At 42.4% G+C, this 27,648-nt stretch overlaps 1 pseudogene; it reads left to right on the forward strand.

Moving 5' to 3' along the window:
- The first annotated feature begins 6,793 nt into the window (after window positions 1–6,793).
- On the forward strand, window positions 6,794–25,845 carry LOC111958247 (intraflagellar transport protein 81 homolog; annotated as a pseudogene).
- The last annotated feature ends 1,803 nt before the right edge of the window (window positions 25,846–27,648 follow it).

Consider the following 27,648-nt stretch of genomic DNA (forward strand, 5'->3'; position numbering starts at 1 on the left):
ACTGCGCACCAGGGGAACTCCACATTGTCTTCTGAAATGCGTTACGTATACACGACGAAATGCTCCGGCTCTGATTTTATTGGATACATATGAGAAAAACATCATAAAGTAGGATTTTTCAACCGAGTTTGACCAGTTTATTCAAYGTTTATTGGGACTTTTGGAATTTTTCGTTCCAGGCGCAMCGATTTCTTGGACATGTGTCCTCCACATGGCTAGCCAAAGTTGCTAATTCGACAGAAGAAATGGACATTCTAAAACCAAACAACGATTTATTCTGGAACTAGGACTCCTTGCAAAACATTCTGATGGAAGACCATCAAAAGTAAGAGAATATTTATGATGTTATTTCGTATTTTTGTGTTTTATGTTGGCTCCAACAAGGCGGAGAATTGTAGGGCGATGTCTCACAATATTGCATGCTGTATGTTGTAGTAAAGTTATTTTAAAAAATCTAACACAGCGGTTGCATTAAGAACCAGTGTATCTTTCATTTGCTGTACAACATGTATTTTTTAGTAAAGTTTATGATGAGTTCTTTGGTTAGATTAGGTGACTGTCCAAAATATCTCCGGACATTTTGGTGCATTGTGGCTACGTATTCACAATGTAAAACCACGATTTGTAGCTCTAAATATGCACATTTTCGAACAAAACATAAATGTATTGTATAACATGATGTTATAAGGCTGTCATCTGATGAAGTTGTCCAAAGGTTAGTGATTAATTTTATCTCTATTTCTGGGTTTTGTGAAAGCTATGTTGGCGGTGAATAAATGGCGTTGTGTGTTTGGCTATTGTGGTGAGCTAATATAAATATATATTGTGTTTTCGCTGTAAAACACTTAAAAAATYGGAAATATTGGCTGGATTCACAAGATGTTTATCTTTCATTTGCTGTACACCATGTATGTTTCATAAATGTTTTATGATGAGTATTTATTTATTTCACGTTGCTCTCTGTAATTATTCTGGCTGTTTTGGTGCTATTTGTGATGGTGGCTGCAATGTAAAACTACGATTTATACCTCAAATATGCACATTTTCGAACAAAACATAAATGTATTGTATAGCATGATGTTATAAGACTGTCATCTGATGAAGTTGTTCAAGGTTAGTGATTAATTTTATCTATATTTGTGGGTTTTGTGAAAGCTACCTATGTGGTGGAAACATGGTGAAAACATGGCGTTGTGTGTTTGGCTATTGTGGTGAGCTAATATAAATATATATTGTGTTTTCGCTGTAAAACATTTTAAAAATCGGAAATGATGTCTGGATTCTCAAGATGTTTATCTTTCATTTGCTGTATTGGACTTGTGATTTCATGAAATTATATTATATGATATCCCTGTCGCGTTAGGCTAGGCTATGCTAGTCAGCTTTTTTGATGAGGAGGATCCCGGATCCGGGAGGGAGACTCGTTAGAGGTTTTAACCAGTGATCTACTATAATACAGGGTATAATGTAAAGTTAAAATAAAATAATGACAAGTACAACTTACATTTTTTAATTCAGGTTTCATTAAGTATGCCACGCCCTGACTTTAGAGAGCCTTTTTATGTCTCTATTTGGTTTGGTCAGGGTGTGATTTGGCGTGGGCATTCTATGTTTTGTTTTCTATGATTTTGTGTTTCTATGTTTTGGCCGGGTATGGCTCTCAATCAGGGACAGCTGTCTATCTTTGTCTCTGATTGGGAACCATACTTAGGTAGCCATTTTTCCCTCCTTTCGTTGTGGGTAGTTGTCTTTGTTTGTGGCACTATAGCACTTAAGCTTCACGGTCATTTTTGTAATGTTTATTGTTTTGTTGGTGTCATTCCTAAATAAAAGTAATGTACGCTCACGACGCTGCACCTTGGTCCGCTTCTTCCAGCATCGGCCGTGACAAAGTCAGGTTAACTTGGTTATGTGTAACAGCATTGAGATCCCCTCTCGGACCAAAAATGTATTATTATTGAACCAATATACCCTCAACTATACAGAGACACAGCAATAGTAATATGCCAACCATATTGGAACAATATGATAGTGTCTGTTGTGGAACTATTATTTACAATGTTCAAATCCAGAAATATAAAAGGGCTCTTCTAATGAATATTACAGAAAAAATTATTCCTATGGAAAACTCAAGAAGCCGGAAGTATTTGAATTTGAAGCACCCCATATTGCTGAATGGGGCTAAATGGCACCAAAAATCGCTAAGGATCATGGTGAAAATGGCCGGAACTAGCAAAGCATCATGGTCAATGTTGTAATTTTCATCCTGCCAAAGAGAGCCAACCTTAATGTCTATGGCACAGACAGTGTCTTAGAAAGCCTAAATCAAATCCAAATAAAATGTTTTTGGTCACGTACAACTCAATATTAGGAAGGTGTTCCTAATGTTTGGTATACTCAGTGTACTGTATATGTACAGTATATGACGGTGTGTATAGACAGTATGGAGCGTCTATGAATAGAAAAGGTGTGTACAGCAGTAGTTGTATACTAGAATACAGTATATACAGTGGGGAGAACAAGTATTTGACACACTGCAGATTTTGCAGGTTTTCCTACTTACAAAGCATGTAGAGGTCTGTAATTTTTATCATAGGTACACTTCAATATGAGAGACGGAATCTAAAACAAAAATCCAGAAAATCACATTGTATGATTTTTAAGTAATTCATTTGCATTTATTGCATGACATAAGTATTTGATACATCAAAAAAGCAGAACTTAATATTTGGTACAGAAACCTTTGTTTGCAATTACAGAGATCATACGTTTCCTGTAGTTCTTGACCAGGTTTGCACACACTGCAGCAGGGATTTTGGCCCACTCCTCCATACAGACCTTCTCCAGATCCTTCAGGTTTCGGGGCTGTCGCTGGGCAATACGGACTTTCAGCTCCCTCCAAAGATTTTCTATTGGGTTCAGGTCTGGAGACTGGCTAGGCCACTCCAGGACCTTGAGATGCGTCTTACGGAGCCACTCCTTAGTTGCCCTGGCTGTGTGTTTTGTGGTCGTTGTCATGCTGGAAGACCCAGCCACGACCCATCTTCAATGCTCTTACTGAGGGAAGGAGGTTGTTGGCCAAGATCTCGCGATACATGGCCCCACCCATCCTCCCCTCAATACGGTGCAGTCGTCCTGTCCCCTTTGCAGAAAAGGCATCCCAAAGAATGATGTTTCCACCTCCATGCTTCCCAGTTGGGAGGGTGTTCTTGGGGTTGTACTCATCCTTCTTCTTCCTCCAAACACGGCGAGTGGAGTTTAGACCAAAAAGCTATTTTTGTCTCTCAGACCACAACCTTCTCCCATTCCTCCTCTGGATCATCCAGATGGTCATTGGCAAACTTCAGACGGGCCGGGACATGCGCTGGCTTGAGCAGGGGGACCTTGCGTGCGCTGCAGGATTTTAATCCATGACGGCGTAGTGTGTTACTAATGGTTTCTTTAGGACTGTGGTCCCAGCTCTTCTTCGGGTCATTGACCAGGTCCTGCCGTGTAGTTCTGGGCTGATCCCTCACCTTCCTCATGATCAATGATGCCCCACGAGGTGAGATCTTGCATGGAGCCCCAGACCGAGGGTGATTGACCATCATCTTGAACTTCTTCCATTTTCTTAATACTTGCGCCAACAGTTGTTGCCTTCTCACCAAGCTCTTGCCTATTGTCCTGTAGCCCATCCCAGCCTTGTGCAGGTCTACAATTTTTATCCCTGATGTCCTTACACAGCTCTCTGGTCTTGGCCATTGTGGAGAGGTTGGAGTCTGTTTGAGTGTGTGGACAGGTGTCTTTTATACAGGTAACGAGTTCAAACAGGTGCAGTTAATACAGGTAATGAGTGGAGAACAGGAGGGCTTCTTAAAGAAAAACTAACAGGTCTGTGAGAGCCGGAATTCTTACTGGTTGGTAGGTGATCAAATACTTATGTCATGCAATAAAATGCAAATTAATTACTTAAAAATCATACAATGTGAATTTCTGGGTTTTTGTTTTAGATTCCGTCTCTCACAGTTGAAGTGTACCTATGATAAAAATGACAGACCTCTACATGCTTTGTAAGTAGGAAAACCTGCAAAATCGGCAGTGTATCAAATACTGTTCTTCCCCACTGTACATATGAAGTGGGTAAAACAGTATGTAAACATTATTAAAGTGACCAGTTTCAATGACAATGTACATAGGGCAGCATCTCTAAGGTGCAGGATTGAGTACAGGGTGGAAGCTGGCTAGTAACAGTGACTAAAGTTCAGGGCAGGGTACTGGGTGGAGGCCGGCTAGTGGTGACTCTTTAACAGTCTGATGGCCTGGAGATGGAAGCTGTTTTTTAGTTTCTCGGTCCCCAGCTTTGATGCACCTGCACAGTCTCTGCCGTCTAGATGATGACACAAACCTACCAGACAAGTTAAATTACTTCTATGCTCGCTTCGAGGCAAGTAACACTGAAACACGCATGAGAGCACCAGCTGTTTCCGGATGACTGTGTGATCATGCACTCACGTCTGTAGCCATGAAGTGCTTTGAAAGGCTGATCATGGCTCACATCAGCGCCATTATCCCAGAAACCTAGACCCACTCAATTTGCATACCGCCCCAACAGATCCACAGATGATGCAATCTCTATTGCACTCAACACTGCCTTTCCCACCTAGACAAAAGGAACACTATGTGAGAATGCTATTCATTGACTACAGCTCAGCGTTCAACACCATAGTGCCCTCAAAGCTCATCACTAAGCTAGACCCTGGGACTAAACACCTCCCTCTGCAACTGGATTCTGGACTTTCTGCCGGGCCGCCCCCAGGAGGTAAGGGTAGGTAACAACACATCCACCACACTGATCCTCAACACAGGGGCCCCTCAGGGGTGCGTGCTCAGTCCCCTCCTGTACTCCCTGTTCACTCATGACTGCATGGCCAGACACGACTTCAACACCATCATCAAGTTTGCCAAGGACACAACAGTGGTAGGCCTGATCACAGACAACGATGAGACAGCCTATAGGGAGGAGGTCAGAGACCTGGTCGTGTGGTGCCAGGACAACAACCTCTCCCTCAACGTGATCAAGACAAAGGAGATGATTTTGGACTACAGTAAAAGGAGGACCGAGCACGCACCCATTCTCATCGACGGGGCTGTAGGGCTGTAGTGGAACAGGTTGAGAGCTTCAAGTTCCTTGGTGTCCACATCACCAACAAACTATCATGGTCCAAACACACTAAGACAGTTGTGAAGAGGGCACGACAAAGCCCATTCCCCCTCAGGAGCCTGAAAAGATTTGGCATGGGTCTTCAGATCCTCAAAAGGTTCTGTAGCTGCACCATCAAGAGCATCCTGACTGGTTGCATCACTGTCCAACAGGCTTCTTAACAGCTTCTACCCCCAAGCCATAAGACTCCTGAACACCTAATGAAATGGCTACCCAGACTTTTTGCATTGCATTGTGTACTCTGATATTTAATTAAATAGTGATCTACTCTAACTACTGCATTTGATGTCACACAGGACCACGTGCTGACACAGACCAATCATGGGCCGACAGGCTACGAGGAGGAAACATTTGCATATTTCCGACAGGGAACGCCAACTCTGAAGTGCGTGTAACTTAATTTGCCTTTGTAAGCCTTAAACAATGTAGTTTTGTAAAAATTTGGCATAGGGCAAAGTCTACTAAACTTAGTCCACTCTGTTCGTAACAGATTCTAGTTTTGGGAACAGAAAACTGTATTGAGAAATGAATGTTTCATCGATGAGAAAATTAGCAGAATGTCGGCCAATATCAATCTTCTCCGACCACTGGGCTTCCTATCACTACCAAATTTGATAGTGAGTGGAAAGGTTAAGCGGATGCTTCACATTTATACATCGTGTGAAATATCTGACTCATTGTTCTATCTGTGATGTATATCCTATTGCCGCATTTAAAACATCTGGGAACTTGGAAATCTCCGACTTCCGACTTCATTTCGTTCAAGACAGTTGGCCACTCTGAAAAAAACGAGCGCCGAATGGGATTATACATTTTTAGAACGGTCATCTAACTCAGAATTCCAAGTCAGGACTCTTTCTAGAGCTCCGATTTTCCGACATGGAGCTCACTGATGTCATGATTTCAGCTCGTTTCCCCCCCCGAGTTCCCAGTTTTCTTAAAAGCACCATTAGGCATGAGAGCACGAGCCTCCAAGCCTGAAGGCCCGTGATTGGTGTATGTCAGCATAAGCACATTTTAGATCCCAAAACGGCTGTCCAAAATAAATGGATTTGGCCGTTCTGGCGATCGTAATTTACATAGGCTTTCTAGGGCAGACCAGGGCCTTTGGCACCGCAAGGTTGCTACGCAGTAACCGACCAGCAAAGTTCCTGACTTCACGCCCCAGACCGGACACTGGGGGACTTTGTAATACGTGTTTGTAACAGTCGATAACAGTGAGAATAACAGTTTATAGCAGTGTACTAACTGTTTATAACAATGTACAGCACATCTACCAATGCACGGATGCGTTTCAAGAGCCTAAGTTTTGTTTCAGAGTCCTCAGACCCCTGACGGGGAGCAGCATGGGGACAGTACTATCTAGTTGAATGGAAATTAAGCTATTATTCCAGATATTATTTAATGAAGAATATTTACATTTCAATCATGAATTCCTTTTTAACTCATTTATATTTAACATTATTGTTTAAAACACATTTCGATGTCCCGTTATTAAAACATTTACTGATTGTATCTTTTATTTAATTTACCCACCTTGGCAGACCACTAGAACTCAAAAATAAGCTTCAATCCCTCCTATGAAAAGGGGAGGGTAAGATCAGAGAAACTGAACGCATCTTGCAACAGGCAAAATACACTATAATTTCTGATATTGTGGTCAAGTAAAAGGATAACTTTTATTTTTAAGGTATTTCCATTGTTAGAGCAGTCACTCGACTATCTTGTCAAACAATCTTTGCCCTCTTGAACAAGCTGAAAGACTTCCTGTTAGCAACCAGCTCGAGTACGTTTGTGTCTGGTTACCAAAACGGATACGAATGGTCTTGTTTAAAAAAACAAAAAACAAATGGTCTTGTTTTGCTGACTGTGAACGTTGTTATGGTGTTTAAAACGAGTATTCCTCGAAATAAACAAGGGGACAAGCTAGCTGGCCACTTTGTGCATACGAACTGTCTTGTTAGCGTGTAACTTTAGCTAGCTATGCTTCAAGCTATCCACCTAACGTTTTATAACAGTATCTAACGTTAGCTAAATAGCTAACTTTACAGTATGTAGCAAGCTAACGTAATGCTAGTTTTGATTCTGTATTTTTGCTAATCCTCTTGACTAGCTAACATTATCTAAAATTATTTACCTCGCTTTAACGTTAGCTGACCAGTTGATTTTAAGATGAGCAAGCAACTTACATTTATTGTTGAGCACCTGAATAAAGACCCCTTCAAGAAAAACGTTAACTTTAAAAAGGTAACCTGATCACCTTCGACTCACTGGAGCCAATGCAACTGCTGGAGATTCTCAACGATGTTCTGGCTGAAATTGACACTAAGGTAAGATAATGTAAACAATGGCAATGTAAACAACAACCTCATACTTTTGATCATGAGTTGTCCCAGTTGATATTATGTCTCAAATGTATGATGATGACACCTACCCCATTTTGAGCCCCACTACTATTATGTTTCCAATTATCAGTCAGTCACCTAAAGTGTGTGTAAAATGTGTGAATGAATTGTAAATCATATTTTATCCATTTCAGTAAGCTATTGATATCCGTCACTGGTTGCTGCAGAGGATCACAGAGCTGAAGAAGAGAGCTTACCTTGCTCGCTTCCTGGTTAAGCTGGAGGTGCCTGCAGAGTTCCTGCAGGGTGGTGTCATCACTGACACCTGTCACCAGGTTTGTTTAACACTGACTTCAAGGTGCAAGCATAACATGGAATAATGGGAACGTGGGATAATGACTCCTCCTCTCGCTAGACTAGAGAGATCACGCTATGATGCCATGATTATAAACCTTATTTTATTATTTTTAAGTTCACTGTGGGTCAGAAAGATGTGATGGAATGCATAACTAAGATATGATTAATCATTGCATAGTGTTTGATCTGTTGTTTTTGTAGTATGAAGAACTAATGGAAGGTTTCAAGACCTACCATAAGGAGTGTGAGCAACTGAAGAGCTCTGGCTTTTCCACTGCAGAGATCAGTGGAAAAGTGTGACACCTTTTCAATAGGTGTCACATGGAATACGCTTAAGGCAGTGCTAAAACACAATATTTTCGCCAACCTCAGGACATTGGTGCTATGGAAGAGGAGAAGGACCAGCTGATCAAGCGAGTGGAGCTGCTGAAGAAGAGGGTAAGGCAGACAATCTGTTTGAGGAAGCCCACCCTGTACTAATGCCTGAAACTCACAGGGACTCACAGAGGAATGAAAACATGACATCTTATACACGCCAACGGATTCCTTTTGGTAATGAGACTAGACAGGCATCTGAGAGGCTCACGGCTTCACCCTTTTCCAGAGCAGAATAGTAATAGAGTGCTATTTTAGTGGATCATAATTTAAGGCCATGCCAGAAGGGAAACTGAGGTCAGTGGTAGTGGCTCCCGGCTGTCGTGTGAGGTGAAACTCAATCTCAGGTGCCGAATCAGTATCACAGTTGTTTTCTGTGTCCACCAGGTGGAGTCAGTGTTCAACCACCAGCAGATGCTGGAACTGGCCAGACAACTACATGTGGAACAGGAGAGAGAAGAGTCTCTGGCTCAGCAGAAGAACCAACTAATGATATGGCATGTCCAACTTTCCAATTTACAGGCTTTGTAATCCATATTATCAACTTTGCTGCATACAGAGTACACATAAACTCAGCAAAAAAAGAAATGTCCTCTCACGGTCAACTGTGTTTATTTTCAGCAAACTTAATGTGTAAATATTTGTATGAACATAACAAGATTCAACAACTGAGACATAAACTGAACAAGTTCCACAGACATGTGACTAACAGAAATGGAATAATGTGTCCCTGAACAAAGGGAGGGGGGTCAAAATCAAAAGTAACAGTCAGTATCTGGTGTGGCCACCAGCTGCATTAAGTACTGCAGTGCATCTCCTCCTCATGGACTGCACCAAATTTGCCAGTTCTTGCTGTGAGATGTTGCCCCACTCTTCCACCAAGGCACTTGCAAGTTCCCAGACATTTATGGGGGGAATGGCCCTAGCCCTCACCCTCCGATCCAACAGGTCCCAGACGTGCTCAATGGGATTGAGATCCGGGCTCTTCGCTGGCCATGGCAGAACACTGACATTCCTGTCTTGCAGGAAATCACACACAGAACGAGCAGTATGGCTGGTGGCATTGTTATGCTGGAGGGTCATGTCAGGATGTGCCTGCAGGAAGGGTACCACATGAGGGAGGAGGATGTCTTCCCTTCCCTGATGTCTTCCCATGGGAAACAGTGTTTAAACCCTTTACAATGAAGATCTGTGAAGTTATTTGGATTTTTACAAATTATCTTTGAAAGACAGGGTCCTGAAAAAGGGACGTTTCTTTTTTTGCTGAGTTTGTTATAAAGACACAGGTAAAAGTTGACATGTTATCAAAGATTGTTGTCAATTACATATTCCAAATTCACCTACAAGTAGATTTATAAGCATGATGTTGGTTTCTTTTAAAATGCTGATAAGGTGTGTTGTCATTTGGATATGTCCAGCTTTTCCAGGCAGAGCAGACTGCAGAGATCTCAGCAGCAGCTGAAGGACCTGCGGCAGGCAGCAGCAGCAGATTCCAAGCCAGAGAGTGAGTAGGCGTGTTCTGCATCACCCTCCACACCACATCTGGTTGAAAAGGTTGAAAGGTCAAGGACACAGCAGATTAGGCTGAATATCTGTTAATTGATTCTGTCACGGTTGTCGTAAGAACAGGACCAAGGCGCAGCGGATATTGAGTTCCACATATTTATTGCAAAATGAAACATAAGCCAAAACAATAAATCAAATAAACGAACAACAGAACGTGACTACGTGGTGCACATGCACAAACACAAAATAATATCCCACAAACACAGGTGGGAAAAATATGTACTTAAATATGATCCCCAATTAGAGACAACGAATACCAGCTGCCTCTAATTGGGAATCATACAAAACACTAACATAGAAAACATAAACTAGAACACAACATAGAAATATTAAACCAGAATATCCCCTAGTCACACCCTGACTTCCTACACCATAGAGAAACAAGGGCTCTCTATGGTCAGGACGTGACAGATTCACATCTATTAAGGCCATGTAATCATCTAGTGTTGGCCTCTTTACAATCACACAGGAGATTTACACATTTATAGTTTCCAAAATGACCAAAGTAAAGAAAGACAGACATGAAAGCTTTTGTGAGTGGCACACCAACAAAGCATTTGACAATCCAATGACTCAAAATACCACATATCAAATGATGTGACCCTCTTGTAAAGGTTTTCAGTCTCATGTAGGTCTACTGTGCATCAGTTAAACAGCAGCATGGAAGAACACTATCTAGAGTGCATTTTGAAAGTATTCAGACCCCTTCCCTTTTTCCACATTTTGTTACGTTACAGCCTTCTCCTAAAATGGATGAAAATATTTTACACACAATACCACATAAAGACAAAGCAAAAACAGGTTTTGGGAATTTTTGCAAATGTATAAAAACAGAAATAGCTTATTTACATAAATATTCAGACCCTTTGATATGAGACTCAAAATTGAGCTCAGATGCATCCTGTTTCCATTGATTATCCTTTATCAACTTGATTGGAGTCCACCTGTGGTAAATTCAATTGATTGGACATGATTTGGAAAGGCACACCTGTCTATATAAGGTCCCACAGTTGACAGTGCATGTCAGAGCAAAAACCAAGCCATGAGGTCAAAGGAATTGTCCGTAGAGCTCAGAGACAGGATTGTGTCGAGGCACTGATCTGGGGAAGCGTATTATCAAATGTCTGAGGCATTGAAGGTCCCCAAGAACACATTGGCCTCTCATTCATAAATGGAATAAGTTTGGAAGCACCGAGACAATTCCTAGAGCTGGCCGGGCGGCCAAACTGAGCAATCGAGGGAGAAGGGCCTTGGTCAAGGAGGTGGTCACTCTGACAGAGCTTCAGAGTTCCTCTATGGAGATGGGAGAAACTTCCAAAAGGACAACCATCTCTGCAGCACTCTACCAATTAGGCATTTATGGTAGAGTGGCCAAATGGAAGCCAAAGGTAAAAGGCCTCTCATTCATCACCTCGCTGACCAAGGCCCTTCTCCCCCGATTGCTCAGGAAAAAGGCACATGACAGCCCGCTTGGATTTTGCCAAAAGGCACCTAAAGACTCTCAGACCATGAGAAACAAGATTCTCTGGTCTGATGAAACCAAGATTTAACTCTTTGGCCTGAATGCCAAGCGTCACATCTGGAGGAAACCTGGCACCATCGCTACGGTGAAGCATGGCGGTGGCGGCATCATGCTGTGGGGATGTTTCTCAGCGGCAGGGACTGGGAGACTAGTCAGGATCAAGGGAAAGATGAACGTAGCAAAGTACAGAGAGATCCTTGATGAAAACCTGCTCCAGAGCGCTCAGAACCTCAGACTGGGGCGAAGGTTTACCTTCCAACAGGACAATGACCCTAAGCACACAGCCAAGACAACGTAGGAGTGGGTTCGGGTCAACTCTCTGAATGTCCTTGAGTGGCCCTGCCAGAGCCTGGACTTGAACCCGATCGAACATCTCTGGAGAGACCTGAAAATAACTGTGCAGTGACGCTCCCCATCCAACCTGACAGAGCTTGACGATCTGCAGAGAAGAATAGGAGAAACTCCCCAAATACAGGTGTGCCAAGCTTGTAGCATCATGCCCAAGACTTAAGTCTGAATCGCTGCCAAAGGTGTTTCAACAAAGTACTGAGTGAAGTGTCTGAATACTTATGTAAATGTACTATTTCTGTTTTTTATAATTTAGCAAAAATTTCAGTAAAACTGTTTTTGATTTGTCATTATGGGGTATTGTGTGTAGATTGATGAGGGAAAAAATCTATTGAATCAATTTTAGAATAAGGCTGTAACATAACAATGTGGAAAAAGTCAAGGGGTCTGAATGCTTTCCGAACGCACTGTATGTTGAGGTTATGCTCTTGAGTTGATTAATTAAAACAATGTTTTGCATACCCTCTCTTGATCTTGTTTAATGTTAATTCTTGTGATGAGCAGGTGTGCTCAACTCAAGTTCAGCATATTACCTTCCTTTTCTTCTATGAGCAGGTGTGCCTCATTGTGTTTCAAAGACTTTCAGAATGATGTAGCCTGATCAAATGTCTCTGTTACTGTCTCTGTTACTGTCTCTGTTACTGTCTCTGTTACTGTTTCTGTTACTGTTTCTGTTACTGTCTCTGTTAATGTCTCTGTTACTGTCTCTGTCTATGTTACTGTCTCCGGCTTCATGAAGAGGAGATCAAGTTCAACTCCTACATGGTGTCTGACAAACTGCCCAAGGAGCTGGAGAGTAAGAGGCGGATGGTGCAGTACCTGCAGAAGGTGGTGTCCAAGCCGGACATGGGCCAAGCTGAGCTTAGGGAACTAGAGGACAAGGTGAGCTATCTACCTACCTGGGTAATTAAGCTATAGCGCCTTGTCAATTTGGTTCAAGAATGACTGACAGTAACCAAACATGTTGTTTCTGACAAATTGAAAGTTTGAGTCTGACTGTTCCCCACTTTGTCCAGATTCGAGAAAACAACAATGAAATAAATCCGCTAATTGAGAAAAGAATGATGAGAAATGACCCCATGGATGATAAACTGTCTCTTCAGGCAGCAGGTGATTTGTTTCTCCTTGTCTCACATTCTTTAAACATACAGTACATTTATATGACATAACACCAGCAATTACATAGGATGAAGGTTATGTCCATTTCAGAATGCCATTCCCTGTCATTGATACTAAATCACACAGGTCTTTGTCAGTTATATGAATCTGTAAGGGCTGGCTGTCTGTGTGTTGTTAAGCGTTTGCTGGCTCTTTGAACTTGTTAGGATGATTGATGTTGTCTGATGAAGGGAGGCGGCTTTATTTATCATCAAAAGGTTTATTCAGGTTATCGTATTGATATTTTAATATTTTGTTGTCTCTTTTAGGTGAGAACAGCCAAGCACGAGACCTGGAGGGAGACGAGGTAACTAACCACCTCTCACAGCTCAGTATTCTGGTCTGAAAATCATCATCATCCACACCAATAGTAATCCCCTTACTCACCATTGAAACAGGGTTGGAGCCTTTTTCGATGGGGAGTGATGTATTGTCCAGCAAAAAGACTGCTACCCTTATACAATCTACAGGAGGTTGGTGGCACCTTAATTGGGGAGGACGGGCTCGTGGTAATGGCTGGAGTGGAATGAGTGGAATTGTATCAAACATGGTTTCTATGTGTTTGATTCCATTCGGCTCCGTTTCAGCCATTATGAGCCGTCCTCTCACCAGCCTCCACTGATACCATCTGCTCTGTATTCGCACGTTACGTTGTACATCTGCTCACCACTCAAAACTGAACATCACTATCCAAACTCTCTGAGGATAAAGCAAAATGCATCAGAGATGATGTTTTCCATCTTTAGGGGTAGATTGATTAAACATTCTACTGTTTGCTTACGTCAAACTTTGTTGATAAGAGTGAAGCGCGGTAGAGTTGTGCGCCGCACTGAACGTGAGATGCTATTTCTGCTCTTATGTAAACAGAGAGGGGCTTACTGGCTAAAGCTACTTATCCCTTTCCCCTCACTCTCCCACATTCCCATGCAAGGTTAAAAATAGACCACAACATGGACTACCTAGAACCAGGACAGTATTGAACAAACTGTCTGAAATGTTAACTGTTTTCAAATCTCTTCTAAATTAATTCCGCAAAACACAAACCATTGCAGTGTGAATCCTTCAACTAAATGTAACTCGAGGGCTGATATTTTACCCCAATCGAAACAAACTGACACAAGCTTTGACGCTATGTTTGGTTAGATCCCTCTGAACCACTGGCAGAGAGTGGACTCTCAAATTTGAGTGGCTTTTTAGCCTCTGCAACACAGTGCCAGGAGCCATCACTCCTGTGTCAACACACCCTGTGCCTGGCTGTATAAGATCAAGGATAATAAGGAAAAACGACCACTCTTCACATCTCAAACTATGCCTGTTCCTGTTTTCAGAGCAACCTTTGGCCATAAGCAGGTCTATATAGTTGGTGGTCGCTGTTGGATAAAAGGCACGTACTGCACACATATGTTCATGTCTGAGTGTTTTATGAGCAGGAGTTCCACACTTAGTGAGATCATGGTGCTGAGAGCTGGACAGGCTGGCAAGGCACATAAGTTGCCTGTCTGAAATAGCAGCCACTTCCTCCCTGCTCTCCCCAATGCCCTGTTCAATGTGGGTGGTTTCATCTGCTCCCCTGGATAATAAGTGAGTGTGTTTTGATGGGAAAGGGAACTCTAAACCTACTTCTCAGTGTGGCAAAACAGTAGGTGAGAACAAGGGTTCCTGTGGTAAATGGAAAGGACTTATCAGTCTCTCCTGGAGTCATGGGTCATGGTGGAAATGATCACCTTATCAGAGGTATTTTCCATTCTGAGCGTGCGTGTAATCACATGTCACCCAGCAGCTGCCTGTATTATGCCCCTGTGTGCCCATCCTTAGTTAGCTTGGTTTTAAACCCCCTACTAACTGGTCCACCATGTGTCTAGTGTTCCATCGTCCATTGCTTGGCTCTCTGTTCACTTACACCCCAAATTCCCCCAACATAAATAACAGATGTGTTTGCTCAATCTGGAAAGGTTATTCACCCTGCCGAAATAGATTTCACATATACTGTAGGCTACTGCTATTTATAAATATGCACAGTGCGTACCATGTTTAATTATCTACTATCCCATTGTGCTGCATTTTCAAAAACGATCCTCTGTCATGATAAATAGTTCAAGCCCTTCAAAGTACTGGCTAATTTAGTAGCAGTTGTTCTGGGGACCCATTGTATGTGACGAGAATGCTATGCAGCATTATTCTGCCTGCTAATTCCCTCTCAACCTTGTCTGCCCTTGATGTCCTGAAATAAAACAAACCATACATTCTTGCGCGCAAGCCGTGCATGCCTGAAGTGACGTAACATTTTGTGATTTCTGGGGTTCTCCAGAATGAACAACCGCTATAAATGTTGACATGCACATGATTCTCATTGTACCCCTACGGAGGAGGAGGGGGGAGGTTGAGTGCCGCATCCTGTTGGCCAATGTTTGATGTGTTTGCCAGGGGTCATGTCTGTCTTGGTAGGAATTGGAGAGGATGACCTTGCTTCAAGATGTGGTTGTTTTTGTGTATCTGGGAAGAAAGAGAACATGTCAGTCTCATTTTCAGACACAAAAAAATGCAATGTTATTGTCCTTACTTTTAGTAATTCCCTTTCTCTTAGCATATTTTTTTCATGACCATCTCCCTCGGTTCTTCTCAGTTCAAACGTTTTGTCGGGAAACTGCGCAGCAAGGGGACGGTGTTCAAGAAGAAGAGGCAGGAGATTACCGAGCTGAGCACGGGGTCCTGCAGTGGACAGAGGAGATCCTAAAACAGAGGCGTGAGGTCAGCCAACAGCAACTGGTAATGCACCTCACCAATCCCCTTTCACAGCAGGGCAGCTATCCACCCTACCTGCTTTCCTCCATACCGCATAAGCCCTCTTATAGTGCTACACGTGCCTTTCCATCCTGCCCATGTTCATGTAAATTGCATTAAAAGTGAAGTGACATTACCTTCCTGGAAATTACTTCACACCTCAAAACCCTCCCACCTCCTGACTTGCTAAAAGCCTGGCTGACGCAGGGAGGGCTGGGCTGCTGCTATTTGTGAAGGCTGCATCTGTTTCTCTCTATGACGCTGGTATTTTTTTATCAGTCGCTGCACCCCTCCCCCCCCTCGCCCCCCACCACGGCTGGTTGTCTGTTGGTGCCTGAGCCCCCTCTCCTCTCGCTACCTGCATTCCTGTTCCCAACTGTTACCCCTCCCACATAAAATGAACCATTCGCTGCAACAATGTTGGTTATAGCCTACAGTATAACCCAGAACATGCTAGAAGCCCAGCCTGCCACTGTGAACTTTTCATATCAGAACCAAATATTAGAATTAATGTAGTTTAATTAGGTCATTCACATTCAGTCTTTATCAGTGTTTGAACAGATTTGCAATAGAGGGCTGGGGGATACGTGGGAAGGAAATTGTGTTTATTTTCATAGGTCACAGATTTCTCACTCATCATATACAATAGACTGCACACACACACACACACTGCTACCTCAACCGCATGTAACCTTCTCTTCTTGGAGAACAATGTGGCCTGTACTCCCAGGTGTGGAACTGAGCCCTGACTGTTTGTGTGGACACAACCCTTCACAGTGCTTAGAGATGCGACACCGGTGTCAGAGGTCAGTTCAGGATTAGGCTCCGTGCTATATCCTCCCAGACAGGGAGGGAGTAACTTAGTCACTGAGTCACAGCTATAGACTTACACTTGTCGATATGGTGCAAACTAATTATAAACAATGAATTAGCTGAGCCATTGTATGTTATTACATGGAGGTTTACGCACCTCAAATTATTAACTTGTATTTACTGATTACACTCATTAAAATATCCCACTGTCTTGCAGCTCCTGTGGGTGTAGATAGACTACATTGCTCAAGTGCCAGGTTTTTCTAATGAACTCTTGCCAGGTCCCTACACTGACATTTGGTTTAGGATTATAAAACTGGACACAATCTCATGTTATGCTGCCATATTACAAGGCACAAGGATCTCATATTTTGTGTACTAATTGATGACTGGAACCCCATATGCCCTTTCATGCTCTTATTGTTGTCTGTGTAGCAATCCATGGAGGCACAGAAGCGGATCTCTGGGTACAGTGACACTCAGGAGGAACTGGAGAGGGTGTCGGCCGTCAAGGGTGAACTGGACGAGATGAAGGCACGCTCGCTGGACGACGTATCTGAAATGGTGACTATACCAGGGGATCGGAGCCACTGTCTGAGTAGCATGTCACTTTACCACAGGGACAGATCTTTACCCACTCCAGACAACCCCCATACTCAGTCACAGGAGGATGCTCATTGCCTTCAGATGCTCGTCCAGATGCACAATTTGTTTTACAAGAACCTTCCTTGTCTGACTGTGCTGTTTAGTTTGTGTCATTGATTACTTCGCATTGATTTAGTGTCTTTGAAACCTTTGAAATACCCCTCGTGCATACTTCAACTGTCCTTTGTGCTTGTATTCAGGGGAAAAGAAGAGTAGTTGGTGAGTTTCAAGCCAGGTTTTATCACCAAATCAACCTGTTTATCAATATGTCATTCCATTGCAAGAAAATCCAAATAGAACCAGTTGCAAATGATTAGACCCCAGTCCAATATGTTTTTGAAATTCTTTAAAGGTTAGTCAGGGTTTGTGGTTAAAGCTGGTGTCACGTCCTGACCATAGAAAGCCTGTATTTTCTATGGTAGAGTAGGTCAGGGCGTGACTAGGGGTGTTTAGTCTAGTTTATTATTTCTATGTGGGGTTCTAGGTTTATTAATCCATGTTGGTGTTTGTGTATGATTCCCAATTAGAGGCAGCTGGTAATCGTTGTCTCTAATTGGGGATCATACTTAAGTTGCATTTTTTCCACCTGTGGGTTATGGGATATTGTTTCTGTGTAGTTGCCTGTTTAGCACTGCATTGTCATCACGGTTCGTTTGTTCTTTATTTAGTTTTTTTTGTATTTGCTTAAGTTTCACTTTCATTAAAATGATGTGGAACTCAACGTACGCTGCACCTTGGTCCGATCATTACTACGAACATCGTGACAGCTGGCAGCTTTCACACTTAGAAGATAGTAGACTGCCGTTCCCAATGATGGATTCAAGCATTCCTGGCTGTAGCTATAAAGTAGACTTTCACTCAAATCACCATCATCCAGATTCCTCATTCCTCATATACAATAGACCACATAACCACACACACTGCTATACACACACACACACACACACTGGAGAACGGTGGCCTGTACTCCCAGGTGTCGAGCTGAGCCCTGCCTGTTTGCTCAACCATTTAAAGTGCTTAGACCTGCAACACCTGTCGCTATAAAGTAGACTTTCACTCACCTCACAATCTTCCAATCCTCTGGTTGGCCTTAGACAGCTTTGCCTCTCCATGCACACCCTATACGGCCCCTGCTTGTGTACAACACAGGTAACATATGATTATTAGATGTTATTATGGGCATAGTTAGTCATCTTAAACTGACATTTCTGTGGATCATTTTTCCCACCAAACCAGGATGTTGGCATATGGGTTGAAATATGTGTTACCTTTTTTCAGGTGAAGGAACTGAACTCGACGATAGTGGAGTTCCCTTGCACCGACCATGAAGGAACCGAGGCTTTTGAGACAGCAGCGGCAGGTGAACGTCACACGCTGTGAAACTTTGTCTGTAGTTTCATCTTCAAATTGCGTCATTACACAGAGCTGTGTCTATAGAATTAGCCAAATGTACAACCCCAGATTATTATGCGAAACTAGAAGCTTAGCAAAGCATGACAGGAGGTCAATAGGTTTATCAAAGGAAGGGGAAAACCCTGATGCCTCCACCAGCTGCTATTCACTTTCAAGTTTTAATGTCACATGCACAAGTATGGTGAAATGCTTTTCTTGCAAGCTCCAAACCCAACAATGCAGTCATCAATATCAATGTAGCCCTAAAAATAACTTATGGTATAACAAAAACATACGAGAAATAAGAATAAGGTTTGCAGGATCTTTGTGGAGTCCATTAACGATAGTTTACATGTAGTCTATATGTAAAGTGTATGATAGGGAAAGCCCCTCACATCCCTTGGCTAAAGCAGGGGATCATATTTTCCAATATGTGTTCGCTAAGTTGGTATAAAATTATACGGGCTAACAATAACTAATGATGAAAAGATGCATCAGAAATATTTTAATAGACTAAGCTTGAGCTAAGATTCAGTAAAACGGTGCAAATACATGGGCTTTGATCTGATAGTGATATGAAAGGGGTTGGGGAAACTAACATTTGTACTAGTAGGGGGGTATTCAGACCCCTTGACTTTTCCCCAAAAAAAATTATGTTACAGCCTTATTCTAAAATGGATAAAATAATTAGTTTCCCTCATCAATCTACAGACAATACCCCATAATGACAAAGTGAAAACAGGTTTTTACACATTTTTGCATATGTATTATAAAAAAAAAAAAAGAGATACCTATTCAGACCCTTAGCTATGAAACTCGAAATGTAGCTCAGGTGCATCCTGTTTCCATTGATCATCCTTGAGATGTTTCTACAACTTGATTTGGAGTCCACCTGTGATAAATTAAATTGATTGGATATGATTTGGAAAGGCACAAACCTGTCTATATAAGGTTCCACAGTTGTCAGAGCAAAAACCAAGCCATGAGGTCGAAGAAATTGTCCGTAGAGCTCCGAGACAGGATTGTGTCAAGAGACAGATCTGGGGAAGTTTACCAAAACATTTCTGCAGCTTTGACGATCCCCAAGAACACAGTGGCCTCCATTCTTTAGAAGAAGTTTGGAACCACCAAGACTCTTCCTAGAGCTGGCTGCCCGGCCAAACTGAGAAATCAGGGGAGAAGGGCCTTGGTCAGGGAGGACCCGATGGTCACTCTGACAGAGCTCCAGAGTTCCTCTGTGGAGATGGGTGTTGTCCTTCTGGAAGGTTCTATCTCTGCAGCAATCTACCAATCAGGCCTTTATGGTAGAGTGGCCAAATGGAAGCCACTCTTTAGTAAAAGGCATATGACAGCCCGCTTGGAGTTTGCCAAAAGGCACCTAAAGACTCTCAAACCATGAGAAACAAGATTCTCTGGTCTGATGAAACCAATATTGAACTCTTTGGCCTGAATGCCAAGCGTCACCTCTGGAAGAAACCTGGCACCATCCCTATGGTGGTAGCAGCATCATGCTAAGGGGATGTATTTTAGCGGCAGGGACTGGTAGACTAGTCAGGATCGAGGGAAAGATGAACTGAGCAAAGTACAGAGATCCTTGATGAAAACCTGCTCCAGAGCGCTCAGGACCTCAGACGGGGGCGAAGGTTCACCTTCAAACAGGAAACAACCCTTAGCACACAGCCAAGACAACACAGGAGTGGCTTCGGGACAAGTCTCTGAATGTCTTTGAGTGGCCCAGCCAGAGCCCGGACTTGAACCTGATCAAACATCTCTGGAGAGACCTGAAAATAGCTGCGTAGCGACGCTCCCCATCCAACCTGACAGAGCTTGAGAGGATTTACAGAGAAGAATGGGAGAAACTCCCCAAATACAGGTGTGCCAAGCTTGTAGCGTCATACCCAAGAAGACTCGAGGCTGTAATCGCTGCCAAAGGTACTTCAACAAAGTACTGAGTAAAGTGTCTGAATACTTATGTAAATGTGATATTCAAATCAAATGTTATTTGTCACGTGCTCCGAATACAACAGGTGTAGATCTTACAGTGAAATGCCTACTTACAAGCCCTTAACCAACAATGCAGTTTTAAGAAAAATAAGTGTTAAGTAAAAAATAAAAGTAACAAATAATTAAATAGCAGCAGTAAAATAACAATAGCGAGGCTATATACAGGGGGTACATGTACAGAGTCGATGTGTGGGGGCACCGGTTAGATGAGGTATTTCATTTTTTTTTTTACATTTGCAAAGATTTCTTAAAACCCATTTTTGCATTGTCAGTATGGGGTATTGTGTGTAGATTTGATGAGGGGAAATCAATTTTAGAATAAGGCTTTAACGTAACAAAATGTGGAAAAAGTCAAGAGGCCTGAATACTTTCCGAATGCACTGTACATAACATACTATAACAGTGAAATGTATTGTCATTGTACTTAAATGCTGTAGAATATGCGCATGTATGTGTATTTCTCTGTTCATGTATCTGTGAATGGGGATTTCATTCTTCACAGGAGCTAACTCAAGAGTATGAGGAAAAGAAGGCCAAGTATGACAGCTGTACTGCAGGTCTGGAGAGTAACCGATCCAAACTGGACCAGGTACAATATGAAATGCTATGTGCTACCTGACCTAACACCACATATGACATTTTCTATATGTAATTTGTTCACATACACCACACAATTGTAATGTTCACTCCAAGAGGAACAGTTCAGTTTCTTCTTGCAGGTGGTGAGAGCTCTGAAGGAGGCGACGACTCGGGAGGAAAACTGATACCACTACATCAACTGCATGAAAGAGGTAAGGGGCTCAAGTAGCAAACAACACCTGTTCTGTGCTGCGACAGTCAACCAGAGCTCCTGTTCTTCTCCCCATCTCTCTCTGTTCTTCACAGATCATTGACTTGAATATGCAGCAAGCAGCAGATGAGATGAAGGCCCCTGATCCGCAAGAGAGGAGGAAAACCATCAGGTGAGTCTGCCAGCTGCTTAGGACTTCTATTACCGCAGTCCCCTCCATAGGCTCCTATTACAACACGTGTGGATCTGCTACTGTTGCCACACACCTCCCCATACACCTCCCTCAAAGGACGCACTTACAGCAGTCCGTTAGTAGGTTCATCCTCATTGGTCTTTTATATACTACTGCTATGCATTTCCAAGTGTGTCCAGAACTATTGCTTTTCTTTAGAAAAAATATGTTAAAAAAATACTGGTTTAATAAAATCTGTTATGGATGTTTGCTACTGTTTGTTGTGTTATTCATCTAACAGGTAGTCTTTCCCTTGTGAAACTCACAATAATGGCAGGAGTGATCTTGCGAAAGTTAATAGGCTCACGTGACCACTGACCCTCCGGCTGTTTCACAGGGAGCAGTACATGAAGAACGTTGCAGAGCAGGAGTCCCTGGGCAAGGTGAGCAGAGGTGCTGTGTGTGCTTTGTCAGGGTGCAGGCACAGTGCCAATGGCATCTGACATGGATCCCCTGCAAACACAGGGGCCATACTTTAGGTTGTTCCTCACCTTGATCAGAATGGGGCCAGAGAGGAGAAAGTGCATGGCAGAGGGGGCTCCGCTGCATTCCTGCTAAACCATTTGGCCCAGTAGACGAGCTGTAATGTAGACATACAAGCTGCACCTGTACTGGTGTGCTGCAGCAGCACAACACACAGCAGTGATACATTACTGTAATGCACTTGGTAATATTTGTCTGGTCAAGCTTCCAGTCAATGAATACAAAGATCTCATGACCACCCTTCCATTCAGTGTTTGATACAAAACCATATGCTGACACTTGAAAAGAAACTGAAAATGTCTGTTTAACTATGCTGGTATCATACACTGTCTTCGATGTCAAAATGAGCCTGTTGTGCTGATGTAATAATGATTCCTCTTTCCCTTTGGACAACAACAGAAGTTGCGTGAGCAGCAGAAGGCGTGAGGGAGAGGCACAGGCCCAACATGAAGCAGGTGAAGATGTGGCTCGACCTGGAGCAGCTGATGGTGTGCAAGCTTGGGTGCTTCCTGAGGGCCCAGAGCCAGGCCTCCATTGGTCAGGTCATCCAGGAGGGCGGTGAGGATAGGCTGGTGCTGTGAGAACGAGGAGACTGTCAACGCAGGGCTAACTCTGGTACACTAAGCTCTACCACAATGACCAGGACTTCTCACTCATCTCACTACTGTACTTTGTTCTCCAGTTATAGTTCATCAGTCTGTCTTGCTTTTTATCTAGAGATGAGATGATTACTTTTCATCTCTTAATGTAATCAAAACATCTCTGCTTTCATTGCCTAAAGTTAAAAGGATTAAATTCAACCAATCTGTGTTGATCCTGGTTTAGTTAGCTAGTTATGTTCTCTGTGAATAATCCCAAAGTAGGATTTAGTTCCATTTAACAGATTTTTCTCCTGTGAGGAGCACCTTTCCGGTGATGATATTGTGAGAGGTGCCTGATGAATCCAGAACCGAAAGAACACATGATCCAGAAGGTGTCTGGCGGATAAGAGGTTTAACTCTCTGACTTCAAACAAATCCTCAGCCTCCATATTTTTTGACACATCTTTAAGAATACATCTCCAATCTATATGTCTAAAGATAACCGCGTACAAAGTGTTGCACTTGGGACACGGCTGCGCTCCGCTATTTTGGGAAACAACTTCCATGACCTTGGGCCGAGGAGCTTGCCTATTTTGGAAATCAATTGGACCCCTGTTGTTAAAACAGGACAGTGCAGGGTGAACTGGTCCAGCATTATCATCTTGCATATTGTACCTTGGCCAAGTCTATGTCCATTTTAACACTTAAAATGTAACAACTAAATTTTTTACATATATCATATTAGCTACATAATATCCTGTTGTACTTCTCATTTGACTTTGTTAATACAAATATATGCTTAAAACAATACTTGAAGATAATCAATATTTGGTCGTAATTCTGTCTGACTAGTCACAGCCATCTAAAGGTGATGGATAACAGTGAATGATAAATCAAACTGACAGGTTAACTGTCGTCCTTAGAATATACCTCTCCTATTCACAAATCACTCATTCTGAATACCTCTGTCTATAAATGCCGACGTGAATAAGGGGACATGTCACTCGCCGTGCCCATGCCTTAGCTTTGGCTGTAGTGAAGCATAGCTCAATATTCTGCTCACAGCCACAGTTAGTGCCAGATGGATCAAGAGTGAATTCTAGGAGGCTACTTGACTGGGAACTGATTGGCAGAGAATTATAACTGAACAACAGGATTGGCGATGTGCCACTGGAGGCCTCATTAGGAAGTGTCAACAGATGATAAATGCCAGTCCTGTTTTAAAGAGCTGACAATAATCCCCCCCTAATAAACACAGTGGGGTGTCATCTAGTGGCCTTCGCTGACATCCTTCACACCATGATGGCAGTTTGCCTGTGATGGCTTTGCATCGCTTGGTTTGACAAAGAGAATCTGCCTTTGTTTACGTCACATTCTGATTTCAGGTGAGGTGCATGCAAATATATGAGCATGCTGCCTGGGGTCCAGTCACTTTCATTGTTGTTGGTTATCAGGTTTGGGGAGTAACGGATTACATGTAAGGGATTACAAAATACGATAACTAATCCATTGCGTCAGCAGAAAAAATATTGTAGTCAGATTACAGACACTTTTGAAAATCTAGACTACTTCATGGATTGCTTTTATTCAGAAATGAGGTTTGTGAAAAATCTTTGACACTTCTGTTTTCTCAGACATTCAAATCAGCATTGAAAAAAGGTGCAAATTTAAGTTTGTTCCACCTGAACGAGTCTGACCAGAAATCAGAGACCACTATGATGACACACCAAATGTGTGTGATGGATAGTGGGAAAAGAGCAGGAATAGGCTTTTGTAGGCTACAGTCCAAGTTGTCTTCCAATGGTGCGACTGCTGTCGGGCATCCAAAGATTATCCAACTTGAATAAACGCTTGGAGGTAAGGATGACAGCAGTGGTGTAATCTACGGGGATACGGATATCACTTATTGTTATCTACATAGCGCATTGATGTGAATCACACTGCTGCTCTCTCATTTAGCTATTTGCGCTTTACGGATTGTGATTGTTGTGGATGGCTGTTAACAAATCTAAATGTGTATTTGAACCCAATGGTTGAATTCAAGAAGATTAAGCTGCCTATCAATCATTGTTTTTGAAACCAGTGAACATGCCAGTGAAAAATGTGGATCCCAGCCTATGGAATAAAAGTGGGGCTTTTATTGCTCAATGTAATTCATGCTGATAATGTTTTTAAATCCATAGGCCTAATGGACACATGTTCAAACTAGCACACTTTTGATAGACTTAAAGGGACAATCTGTAGTTGCTACATCCATTTTTGGACTTAAATACATTCTTGAAGAATATAACTTATAAATGCCTCATGAGCTTAGTTCAACTGTCACACTCCATGAGAACCCAAAATATAAGCTTGTTTTTCTCCAATGTTTGTAAACATTGTAAATGTAAACAAACACTGTATAGCCTCATAACATGGATAAAACAATTATTGTTATATCATGGATGGTCAGTCCTTGCATCCATAGCTCTGTCTATTAATCTGAGAGTGGTTACATTTCTCCAGGCCCATCCCTCAGCTTTTTACCAAAACAGAGGTGGGGCGTCCATTTTGTTATTGTTTCATCTGTTGCTTTGCCCTTTAAACAGTTGCATATTATCAAGATATCAAAGTGTCACCAACAAAAGGTTAAACAATAGGCCTATAGCAAATGCAGCATATGGCATTCATTATTCCCATGTAAATATCACTTTTCAGTAGCGCTCAAAGCATACCATTCCATGAGCGCAGCATTTATTTTTTCATCTTGAATCAATGAGCCTAATCAGTCCTGCATGACACCAAAATCATAAACAGCAGGGTAAATCTTTAGTTTTTAGGTTATGCTGAGGTTAAACAATTTGGCTAATCTATACTTCCATATTTCCATAAATCCTATTCTTGAAGATCAAGGGGTATAACATGTATTGGAATGACTGGAATTCTGATAGACTTTGGTTTTTAATGTAAAGATATAATTTAATCATATTATTATATGTAGTAGAAGGCGATGGGTTAGAAGAAGCCTACATAACCAATCCATAAAGTAAAATTTAACATCCATATGGCCAGCTATGTAAACTTTAACATTGATTTATCCTGCAATAGATGTGGTTCAATAGGTAACATACATTTTCATCTTCTTCTAATGCCTCTTAAGGGGAAAGTAATCTGAAAGTAACTGAATGTAATCAGATTACATTACTGAGTTTGTGTAATCCAAAAGTTACGTTACTGATTACAATTTTGGACAGGTAACTAACTAACTGTAATGGATTACATGTATTAAGTAACCTACCCAACCCTGTTGGTAATACTAATGTATGTAAATACTGGGTGTGGCTAGGTATGCAAACCTAGAGTGTGGATCACAATCTATGCTGGTACATAGACTTTCAAGATAAGGAAACTAATATTTTTCCATTTTGGTGAACTAAGAAGAACAAAACAAGTGAATTGAATGTGCCACATCTAGGCCTATGTCTTCATTATCCCATGTCAAAGTACATTGATCTTGTGTTACTGTAAATTAGTTAATGGCTTTTTAGTTTGCTCATTTAATAATTCAGAGCAAATACTGGTACTGGAGACTGGAGACTGGAGAGCGAGCAGGCTTTCGTTACACCCCTCTGATTCAGTTAATCATGGACTAAATACCACAATATGTTGTATTTTAACAAGGTGTGTTAATGATGTGCTGGAATAAATGCATGTAGGCCTACACCCAGTAGCCCTAGAACCTGAGTTGGAGAACCCTGAACTAGGGCCTTACTGATCCTGGGAAAGGAAAATGTATCAACCTGATTTTCTATATCTGACTACTACAGAGTCGGAGGATTGTTTGACAATGTCTGTCACTGGCTGCAAACTAATGGCAAACTCTTGGTAAATACAATTTTGCGTAACTGTCCTTACTTTCGAGTAAACATTTCCGGACTCCTTCTGTCCAACGAGAGTAGCCCACAGGCGGAATATGCAAGAAAGGGGCCGTGTTGAGGTCGTCACTAGTTACCACAGCCACAAAGTCAGAAGGTCCGCTTACTCAACCAATCAGATGAGGGAGTGTGATGCCGCGTATTAGGGTTCGCAGGAAACACCTAATTTTCGAAATTGCCTACCTTGAGTTCAAGTTTTGAAGACCAAATTAGTAAATACATTCAAGAGCAAAAATTAACAACATCACTAAAATTCATAACATTGAGAAAGTTTGGGGCAAAATGCCAAGTTGTCTTTTCTTTTTTATATAACTTGTAGCTATTTGAGGGTGTGTTCTCAGAACATGTGCAAAACAGTTTGCAGGTATATTCACTCTAATGTTCAACATCTCCTTGTCCCCAGTCTGTAATCCCCACGTTTTGAGAGAACCACCATCATTCCTGTTCATGCCACTATGACTACCGCCCTGTAGCACTCACATCTGTAATCCTGAAGTGCTTTGAGAGGCTGGTTATGGTACACATCAACTCCATCATCCCAGACACCCTAGACCCACTCCAATTTGCATACCGCCCCAACAGATCCATACACAATGCAATCTCAACTCCACTCCACACTGCCCTCACCCACCTAGATAAGAGGAATATCTATGTTAGAATGCTGTTCATTGATTACAGCTCAGCGTTCAACACCATTGTCCCCTCCAAGCTCGTCACCAAGCTTAGGAGCCTGGGACTGAACACCTCCCTCTGCAACTGGATCCTGGACTTCCTGACTGGCTGACCCCAGGTGGTGAGGGTAGGCAGCATCACCTCCGCCACGCTGACCCTCAACACGGGGGCCCCACAAGGGTGTGTGCTTAGTCCCCTCCTGTACTCCCTGTTCACCCACGACTGCATGGCCACGCACAACTCCAACATCCTCATCAAGTTTGCTGATGACACAACGGTGGTAGGACCTGAATTCCGACGGGGATGAGACTGCCTACAGGGAGGAGGTCAGTGACCTGGCAATGTGGGTCCGTAACACAACCTTTCCCTCAATGTTAGTAAGACCAAGGAGCTGATCGAGGACTACAGGAAATGGGGGGACAAGCATGCCCCATCCACATACACGGGGCTAAAGTGGACCAGGTTTCCAA

The sequence above is a fragment of the Salvelinus sp. IW2-2015 genome, linkage group LG33 (assembly GCF_002910315.2).
Source record: "Salvelinus sp. IW2-2015 linkage group LG33, ASM291031v2, whole genome shotgun sequence".
Taxonomy (NCBI): domain Eukaryota; kingdom Metazoa; phylum Chordata; class Actinopteri; order Salmoniformes; family Salmonidae; genus Salvelinus; species Salvelinus sp. IW2-2015.